This window comes from Mustelus asterias, chromosome 5 (genome assembly GCF_964213995.1).
Source record: "Mustelus asterias chromosome 5, sMusAst1.hap1.1, whole genome shotgun sequence".
Classification (NCBI taxonomy): Eukaryota; Metazoa; Chordata; class Chondrichthyes; order Carcharhiniformes; family Triakidae; genus Mustelus; species Mustelus asterias.
This window is the reverse complement of record NC_135805.1, coordinates 106,668,168-106,677,658: the sequence shown is the minus strand read 5'-3', so window position 1 is coordinate 106,677,658 and position 9,491 is coordinate 106,668,168. Positions and strand designations below refer to the sequence as shown.

Below are 9,491 nucleotides of genomic sequence, written 5' to 3'. Positions count from 1 at the left end.
GGCTCAAACATGTAGTTACAAATGAAAGTTTTTATGTGTTTTGCTTGTTTTGTAGCTTGACTGCTGTCTCCTTCTCTTCTTGTGGCAACAGGTAAAGGCAGCGATGGTACCTGGCAACTTGCAAACAGATGCGCTTTTAAATCATTCACTTCTAAGGAAGTTTTTCATAGCTGACAAGTGTTAATGCAAAACCTATGGCACAAGAAGTGTCTGGCGCTTACCCAATATTTGCACCTGCGCAAGTGGAGCCAACCTCTCCTGCGTTTTTCTTGGCAGTGTACTTTCAAAGCACTTGAGGCATCATTTTTTAAAATGTTTGGGGGAATAATTGGTTCTAATTTATTCAAACCTCTTGAGAGGAAACAGTAAAACCAGCCCATTTGGACAGAGAGTGGGAAAGTTCCAGGGAGGAGCTGAAGCCACCTGGACTGCCTGAAGGGCGATGTATGATTGTACAATAAGTACCGATAAAACAGCTGCTTTCAGCTTTGGCCACTGACAGTTCCCACTGTACCAGTAAAACTAGTGCTATCAATCTTTGCAAATCAGAAATTCATAAGCCAATGTCACCTATTGCTCTTTCCTGGCTCCCATCTATCACACTTCAGTGCCATGCAGGCTACTGTTTTTGTACATGTAAATTATTTATAGTGTTACATGTTGACTGCTTCGAATACCAGAGATCTTTCACACCGAAAGAGCGAGGTGTTGGAAACACACAGTGGGTTGGTCAACTTCTGAAGGAGAATAAGTTCACGATTGAGGTCAACAGTGAATATCGAATGGGGTTTAAAGTGAGCACCAAATTCTATAGTGCATTGTTAGCTCTCCCGCCAAAGACAAGTTTCCACCTCAAGGATCAGAAAGGTTTCATTTGCATCTCCAAAACCTTGACTAATCATTGGCTTGCTAAAGCTAATTAATGCATTAGGTATTTCTGCCAGTTTATTCTTCTGATTTCAGATCGCAGCCATCAGGATTCACACCTCAAACATGAACGTGTATGTTCTCTTTCAGATGCTAACTGGCTTCCTGTACCTTTTCAGTATTGTCTATCTTTATTTACATTCACAGCAGTTTGACAAAGTTAGAAACTGCTCAATGTTGCAGTGAGACACTGCGTCAGAGAATTAGATCAGGGTGTAGGGGTGGCGTGGCACTTTCTCTGCAGTACTGGTTGCATTCTACCCATCGTTTAATTGAACTGAGTGCTGCTGCCTAGTCAATGTCAATTAGTTTTTATTATTCATTTGTGGGATATGAGCATCCCATGCCTGTCCCTACTCACCCTTGAGGATGTGGTGGTGAGCCACCTTGAACTGCTACAGTTCATTTGCTTTAGATACACTCACAGCGCTGTAGGGAGGGAGTCGTAGATTAATAGAGCCGTAGAAGTTTACAGCATGGAAACAGCCCCTTCGGCCCAACTTATCCATGCCACCCAGTTTTTACCACTAAGTTCGTCCCAATTGCCCACATTTGGCCCACATCCCTCTATACCCATCTTACCTATGTAACTGTGTAAATGCTTTTTAAAAGACAAAATTGTACCTGCCTCTACTACTACCTCTGGCAGCTCATTCCAGACACCACCCTTTGTATGAAAAAATTGTCCCTCTGGACACTTTTGTATCTCTCCCTTCTCACCTTAAACCTATGCCCTCTAATTTTAGACTCCCCTACCTTTAGGAAAATATATTGACTATCTAGCTGATCTATGCTCCTCATTATTTTATAGACCTCTATAAGGTCATCCCTAAGCCTCCGATGCTCCGGAGAAAAAAGTCCCAGTCTATCCAGCTTCTCCTTATAACTCAAATCATCAAGATCCAGTAGCATCCTAGTAAATCTAAATCTAAATGGAGAACATGGACATGCTGTTAAATGAGCACTCTTCCAGTGAGTGTCCACTGTAATGAGCACCCTTCACAGTGATTGTCCATCACTTTGACCTGGTTTCTTTCAAGCATAAGAAACTCTTTATTTCACTCTATCTGCACTTTGTTGTCACAACAGAGCTCCAGACTATTGGGAGGGAAACTCTTTAAGGATTCGTGTGGTTCAATTATTAGATAATCTGAACATTACATTTTGAATTTGCCAGCTGAGCAATCCACTGATAGTATTATTTTGTAATGGTGCACGTTTACGGAAAAAATATCACATCAGCTAAATCTTACTGAGATGAAATTCAAAGCATTCCTTGAAAAAAACCTAAATATCAAATCTGATTTCGGGTCGGACTTTTGATGAATAGATTCCAATGATTTTATTAATGTACAATGATTTTTTTTAAGATCATTTGCTCTGTAAGTGGCTATTCTAAATCTAATTTATTTCCATGTACATTTTGTGCAACCCAGCAGAACTCTCCTGTAAATTAGCCTAAAGGCTATGTCAGTTATTTTTCTCATCAGCCTTCAACATTTAAAAGTAACCTCATTAGGATTGCCACTTGGACAACGGCTCTGTTAAAGAAAAGGGTGATAATCTCCAGCTCTGAGAAAATGATTTTCAAATTTACAAACGTTCAACAATATTTTTCTTTCATTGTTCAAACACAATCATGTTAACGGATGGAAAAACATCTTACGTTATGAAGCTTTATTTTCGGCCCTGTGCGTTTCAAATTAGTCTGACTATTCTATTGTTTGCCACAGGCTTATTCACTCACTCTTCCTTTTGAAAATACTGTGCAAACAAGCAAGGGGACAGAGGCAGAGAGAGATAGAACAGCCAGTTATCTACTATTTAAGATACGAGTTTAACATTTAATATATTCACATTATATTTCCACTGTTAAATTTTAACTGGGATAATAATCCATTTAAAATAAATGGATTGAAGCCTAAAAAGGAACAGAGAGAGGGAGACATTTCAGGTGAATGCATTAAGTATTCATAGGCTAGTATTGCATAGCATAATTTCAGGCAGTGCAAGACAATAAGAGATAGCAAGCAATCACATCTCTATTCCACAATTGAGAGGGTGGCATTGAACATCACAGGTGCAGTAGGTTTCATGAATTTTCATACAGGAAAAGGAAAGGCCATTAAAAAATACTTTCTATATAAAGTACTTTCCCATCTCTCAAAGAATGTTGACATTTCCGGCCTTTTACTGAATATATTCACTTTTTGCAAAGTATTTTTAGCACCACAAAGATCTGTTGTTTGTTGACTGTGTGGCCTGGATTGTCCCCCATTGATTTCAGTAGAGGTTGTGTTTTGAACAGGCCTGGATGCTGTTGTACAACCTCGCGACCCAGGAAAGCAATGACTAGGGTATCCTAAATTTGTCACTGTGCAGCTGAGACTACCTGGGGAACACTATCCAGCGAGGGTCAGTTCCTTGAAAAGAAGAAGTTAAAAGAGTAGGGAGGGGAGGAATTCATGATATGTACATTTCTTGTCTTTCACTATTGGTATTGCTTCATCAGTTTGTCTATTTATGTGAGAAATTCAAAGGAAGAGCCATCGGAAAAAGCATATACAAAGGAAACAACTGGAATTTGAAGTTGGTGCTACAGGAGTAGTTACAAACTGTGATAACCGGTCACCAAAATTGTTATCCTTTCATTTTTGATTCAGTCATAATTTTGCTACAGCTGATTAAATTCCAAGATGAGAAATGAAAATGTCCTAACTCAGTCAAAAAAACTTCCATTTAATTGTCCCAATAAGGACAACAGATCTTGTTTGGTTAAGTTAACACATACATAATCAGATTCAAATAATTCCCAAGGGGCTATGGGGTGGGGATGCTGGAGTGGATTATTTTTGATAAGTAATATGACAGAAATTACATATTTACCTCACCACCAGCTCTCTTGACTCCTTCACTGTTGCAAAATTATCAGACTGTGTACAACATCAATGCCTGGATGAATAGAAATTCAATACAATTAAATATAGGGAGGACACTCCAAACTCTATTCCCTAGCTACCAACTCCATCACTATCCCTAACAACAATCTGAGATTAAACCAGTCTGGTCACAAACTCGGTGTCACATTTGTTCCTGAGATGACTTTCCAAGCTCATATTCATGCCATCACTGAGACCTCCTATCCACCTCCAAAACAATTCGCCTGGCTTTGCCCTGTCTCGGTTCATTTGCTGCTGAAATCCTCATTCATGCCTTAATTACTTCTAGATTTGACTATTCCAATGCAGTCCTGGCTGGTTTCAACATTCTACCCTCCATAAACTTGAGGTAATCGCAAATATAACTGCCCATGCCTTAACTCGCAGTAAGTCCTGCTTTCCTATCACCCCTGTGTTTGTTGATCTACATTGGCTCCCAGTCAAGTCATGTTCTGAATTTTAGAATTCTCATCCTTTTTTTCAAACCCCTCCATGGCCTTACCCCTCTTTATCTCTGTAATCTCCTCACACCCCAGAACTTTGAAATATCTGCAATTCTCATTCTGTCCTCTTATGCATTCACAATTATAATTGCTCCACCATTGGTGGCTGTGTCTTCGATTGCTTAGGTCCCAGACTCTAGAATTTCCTCTCTATACCTCTTCACCTCTCCCTCTTTTAGAGCAAAACAAATAAACTAACTCAAATTAACTCAGGGACAAAGTAAAAGGGGCAGCTCCCCAAAAGGAGGGGGAACAGCCCGAACAGAACCAAAGCCTCTTCACCTCTCCACCACACTTTCCTGCCTTAAGACACTGTTTAAAACCTAACTCTCCGACCAAGCTTTTAGCCATGTGACTTGATATCGTGGCTCAGTGGCATACTTTGTTTTATAATGCTCCTGTGAAGTGCCTTGGGATGCTTCAATAAGTTAAAGGCACTACATAAATCTATCTTATTCTTGTTGTTTAAGCAACTGATATGACAGCAATAGTATAAGTATAACTGTGGCATTCTAAATGCACAGGAGTTATACCCGTGTATGGAGCAAATAATGCAGATTAGGGCAGGTTTGCAGTGGGATTATTGAATAGAAAACACCATATGCATCACATACATGATAAACTCCATCCTTTTACTGAAAACCTTCATTTTTTGCCACCCTTAAGCTGCGCTGATATTAAAGCCAAATATTAGTCAGGCAAAAGATCATTCTGCTTGTGACCCTCAGAATTGCACTGATCCGTTTAGCACAGAACTTGTACTGCATTTTCCCCTATTTTAATGTCATCTTCATGTTAACATCTGCACCCTTTTGAAAACATTGACATCCAGAGTTTAATTATTACGACAGGTTTGAATTGATCAGTTACGGTACAGCGGATGTATTGCCTCCAGAGCTTAGCAACCATTCACCATGCATTTTCCTTTCACACGGATGTATGAGATTTATCAGAGCCATTCGCATGGGTCAGTATGAATAGGTGCTGCATTTGATTGTTTCCCAAAGTAATGGATGAGTATGAGTTTTTTTAAAGATAAAAACTGTTAAACTGCAGTGGACCATAAGTCATGAGGATGTCACTTTCTCATTATGGTTTACGTTAAGTGGCACACCTTAGGCACTTACAGGTGACAATAACATGGTCATTCAGAGTCTAGGGAACAATAGAGGTTAGTCCACATTACCAGGTGTTATGACCAAAGCGAACTGCATGGGAAGTCCTGGCAATTCGACTAAGGTCATAAAACATGGTTCAATAAACCGGCACACCCTGAAAGTGGTGCTTTTTCATGATTTTTCACACAGTAGTGCTGGCATGCAGCTGTGTTTTGGAATGACTGGAGTCACCAACATCAGAGCCAGTGCAGAGAGCCGAAACAGGTCAAGTGGCAGATTTATGCATCAATCCCTGACACCCTGTGCCACACAATGAGGTGTTCTTGTCTTTTAAAATATTTGCTTATTTTCGTTTGTACTTATTCATCAAATTATTTCAATGCAAGACTTAGAATGAAGATAATTGTACTTCCTATCCCCCATCTTTCAAAAAGGCTGAACCTTAGATAACTTAAAACAAGGCTCAGTTTAAATGATAGAGTCCTGAGCACGATGTTGGGGCTCTGGTCTCAGTATGCAAGTTGCTGATAGGGAAGCCAGGAACACTCTCCTAGACAAATCTATATACAAGAATGTCAGTTTGGAAAAAGATTTCAACTCGGGGTCCAAACTGAGACAGATTTGATCCTTTAGGTGGGATTTTACGGCCATGCTCGTCCCAGAACCAGAAAATCTTGCCCAAGGTCAGCAGACCTTTGCATGGTCCACCCATTGCGATCCCTGTGGCAGGTGGGATGGGAAAATTCCCCCCATTATCTCTTGCTAGAACTGCCACCTAAACTGCATTGGATTTGAAAAAAAAAGTCTAATGGGAGGTTGGAATTTGACTCGGTTGCCTGATTGGGTGTTGAGACTTGAATAAATTTCCTGGTCGAGAAACTGGAGAATACAGGATGTTTGATTCATACTGAAACTATACCTTTAATGCAAAGCATGTCACATTGTTTATGGTGTTAAACTTAATGGGTTCCCCTTTAGTCCGTCGGGAGAGGATTAATAGGACAGAATGTCCAACATCTAAATGCCACAATGTCACTTGTGATTACTTAATCATTCTTGAAAGGATATGTTAGCAATGTGCAGAAAAACCATAAATAGCTCAGATTATAGCCCAAGATTGGACGGAGCTTGGGTCAAAATGAGTTCCAGTGAGAACCTCATCTTCAAATCCTTTTTGTTTGAATTTGACTCAAAATGAAGTAATTTGACAGCCTGAGATACGGTACCTAAACAATCAGCTGCCTCATAAATTATAAGGCCGTGGTAATAAAATCTGATGTGTATACTACCAAGAGTGTAAAATGTGCTTGGCTTGTAAATATAATTAAACAGCAGGTGCATAATCAGGTTATATGGCTTTGATGTGTCCCGTGTGAACACGATGATTTGATTGGTTCATACATACCGTGTACAGAAGCAGATATACAGAGATATTTCAGCACCATACTGTGTGCGCACACACATACCCTTTAATTCTACCTCAGAATGAGGGGCTGTGATTCCAGCAGCAAAAGGTCAGTTTGATGTTATTGTTACCCTTGGTGCAAAAATGATTTAACGAAGTTAAATGGCTTAGACATAGATGATGCTGAGAGTTTGGCAATTTGTTGCTGTAAGCTATCGTGGAAATTCAGTAAGGAATAATTTATTCTGTGATAGAAGAGAGTAATCCATCCCTAGTATTTCTTCTTGACATGTTATTATTTCTGTGATAAATGATGCCACTTTCTTAATTATCATTTTGAAATGAGGAAATTAAACTTGCACTTTTTTGCAGATGTGCATTAATAATACTTTCTGCACAACTTCATCATTATACTGTGTGCGAGTCACATGGTTTGGACATGATGTGACTTTTGTAAAATCAGTCATGGAATACAAAGGACCTTTGCAATCCATTTTAGCATTTGTGCAGCAAAAAGGTTGACTGTGCTGAGAATAGATGCTTGCCTTTCAACTTGTTTTTCATATTTTACTTCAATTGTCTTTGTCTACCTCAGCCCAGGAATAAACTTCCTCCAAAAATCATGTGCCAGCCATTAAATTAGCAATCCTTAAAGTATAACTTACCAATAACCTTGACTTCACTGTGCTTCAGAAACACAGCTTTTGTCTCGACATCGGAGTACACCATCTGCTGCAGCACGAATTTAGCACAGGGCGCAGAGCTAAGGCCAAACCTAATCTTTAATGCAATGAATGCTGAGTCGAAAGGACACAATTGCAGTCAACGGAGCTTTGACTTATGTACGTTGCCTAGAGCTTGCACAAATCACACATCATTTCTGGCATTTTCCCCCTATTTTCTACCTTGAGTCATAATAATCATAAAAGTCAGCTTGCCATTTTTTCTGTATCCAGACTGTCCCAAGCTAAAGTCACAAATAATATTGACTGTTCCTTTGATTGTGGGTCATTATCCCCCTTCATCTACCTAGAGCTCCTTGCTGCCTTCAACACAGTGAGTCCATGATAACAAGATGTGATCCACTGCCTTTTACCAGTGTACAGCTTGGTGCCACCACCCTCACTTGGTTCCATCCTTACCTATTAGGTTGTAGCTAGAAATCTCTAGCAATATCTTCTATTCCCGTCTCCCTCTCCACACTGTCACATCTGAAGTTTTTGACCCCTTCCCCATCTGCATGCTGCCTACTTGGTGACATATCCACAAATATGTGGTCAGCTTCCACATGTACGTCAATGACCCCCAGCTCCAATTTTCCATTACCTTTCTTGATCCTCTCATTGGCTCCCTGGTGTCAGACAGTTTCCTCAATACCTAGTCTTGGATGAGCCCCAGCTCAACTTTGGAAAGAGTGAAGTTAATGGCATAAAGTTGGACTCAGTAATGCACATTATTTGGCTGTTATGGATGCTATTTGGGGACCAAAATGACATCCAACATGCCACACACTTTTGTCATGATTCACGCCAGATCCCCATCTGTATGAGGGCATTAGCGCATACAGCTAAAGTCCAGCAGAGGTATGTAGAGAAGTAAATCACAATGTCAATCAGCATACAATGCTAATGTGATGCGTGCAATGCCAATTTGGGGTTCGATGTACAAGGCAACACAGAAACAGAAATGGGAACAATACAGAGAAGATTAGCAAAGCCCCTGCACAAGAATGGCAATGCTCTCCCTTAGCCTAAAACAGCTGAATCCTCAGTAACAACAGGAAGGTCAGCCCCCCCCCCCACCCCTGGCCACCCATAAAAGGTATTTAACGGGACTGCCTTCAGATTAATTGCTGATTTTGTTCTTCTGGCTGTTGCTATATTGAACAAGTGTTTGCATCTTTCAAGTTCGTGGACGGCACAGTGGCACAGTGGTTAGCATTGCTGTCTCATAGCGCCAGGGATCCGGGTTCGATTCCGGCCTCGGGTCACTGCCTGTGTGGAATTTGCACGTTCTCCCCTGTCTGCATGGGTTTCCTCCAGGTGCTCCGGTTTCCTCCCACACTCCAAAGATGTGCGGGTTAGGTTAATTGGCCATGCTAAAGTTAAACCTAATGTCAGGGGGATTAATGGAGTAAATATAAGGGGTTAAAGGAATAGGGCTGGGTGGGATAGTGGTCAGTGCTGACGCGATGGGCCGAATGGTACCTTCTACGCTGCAGGGATTCTATGATTCTAAGTTGCAAAAGTCTACATGGAATGGTGTAGCAGGTGCTGAAGTAAAATTGATAGCCTCTTCAGGGATCATCCTGCTGCCACCGGGATTTAACCCGTTGGAGGGCCCATCAAGGTCTCCTCTCCCTTTGCACCCCAGTTCCCCTTGCCGCTTGGCTTGTCTACCCCAGCCCCTACCTCACCGGAGCCAAACTGGCTCCAGCAGATCTCCCAAATTTACCTCCAGCTCCAGCACAGCACACCTTCCTGCAAGCGTAGCTGCAGTACCGACAGTGGTGCAGTCGGTATGGGACAGCTATTAGCCTTTTATTGATTAGCAGATCTCCGAGGCAGGACATCCTGTTGCTAAGAGATGGAAGACCCAC

General features: G+C 41.1%; 1 non-coding gene across 1 annotated transcript; it reads left to right on the top strand.

Moving 5' to 3' along the window:
- Positions 1–8,552: 8,552 nt before the first annotated feature.
- Positions 8,553–8,656, top strand: LOC144494587 (U6 spliceosomal RNA). Its single transcript, XR_013498116.1, has one exon. It is a non-coding gene; the product is annotated as a U6 spliceosomal RNA (small nuclear RNA).
- Positions 8,657–9,491: the final 835 nt, after the last annotated feature.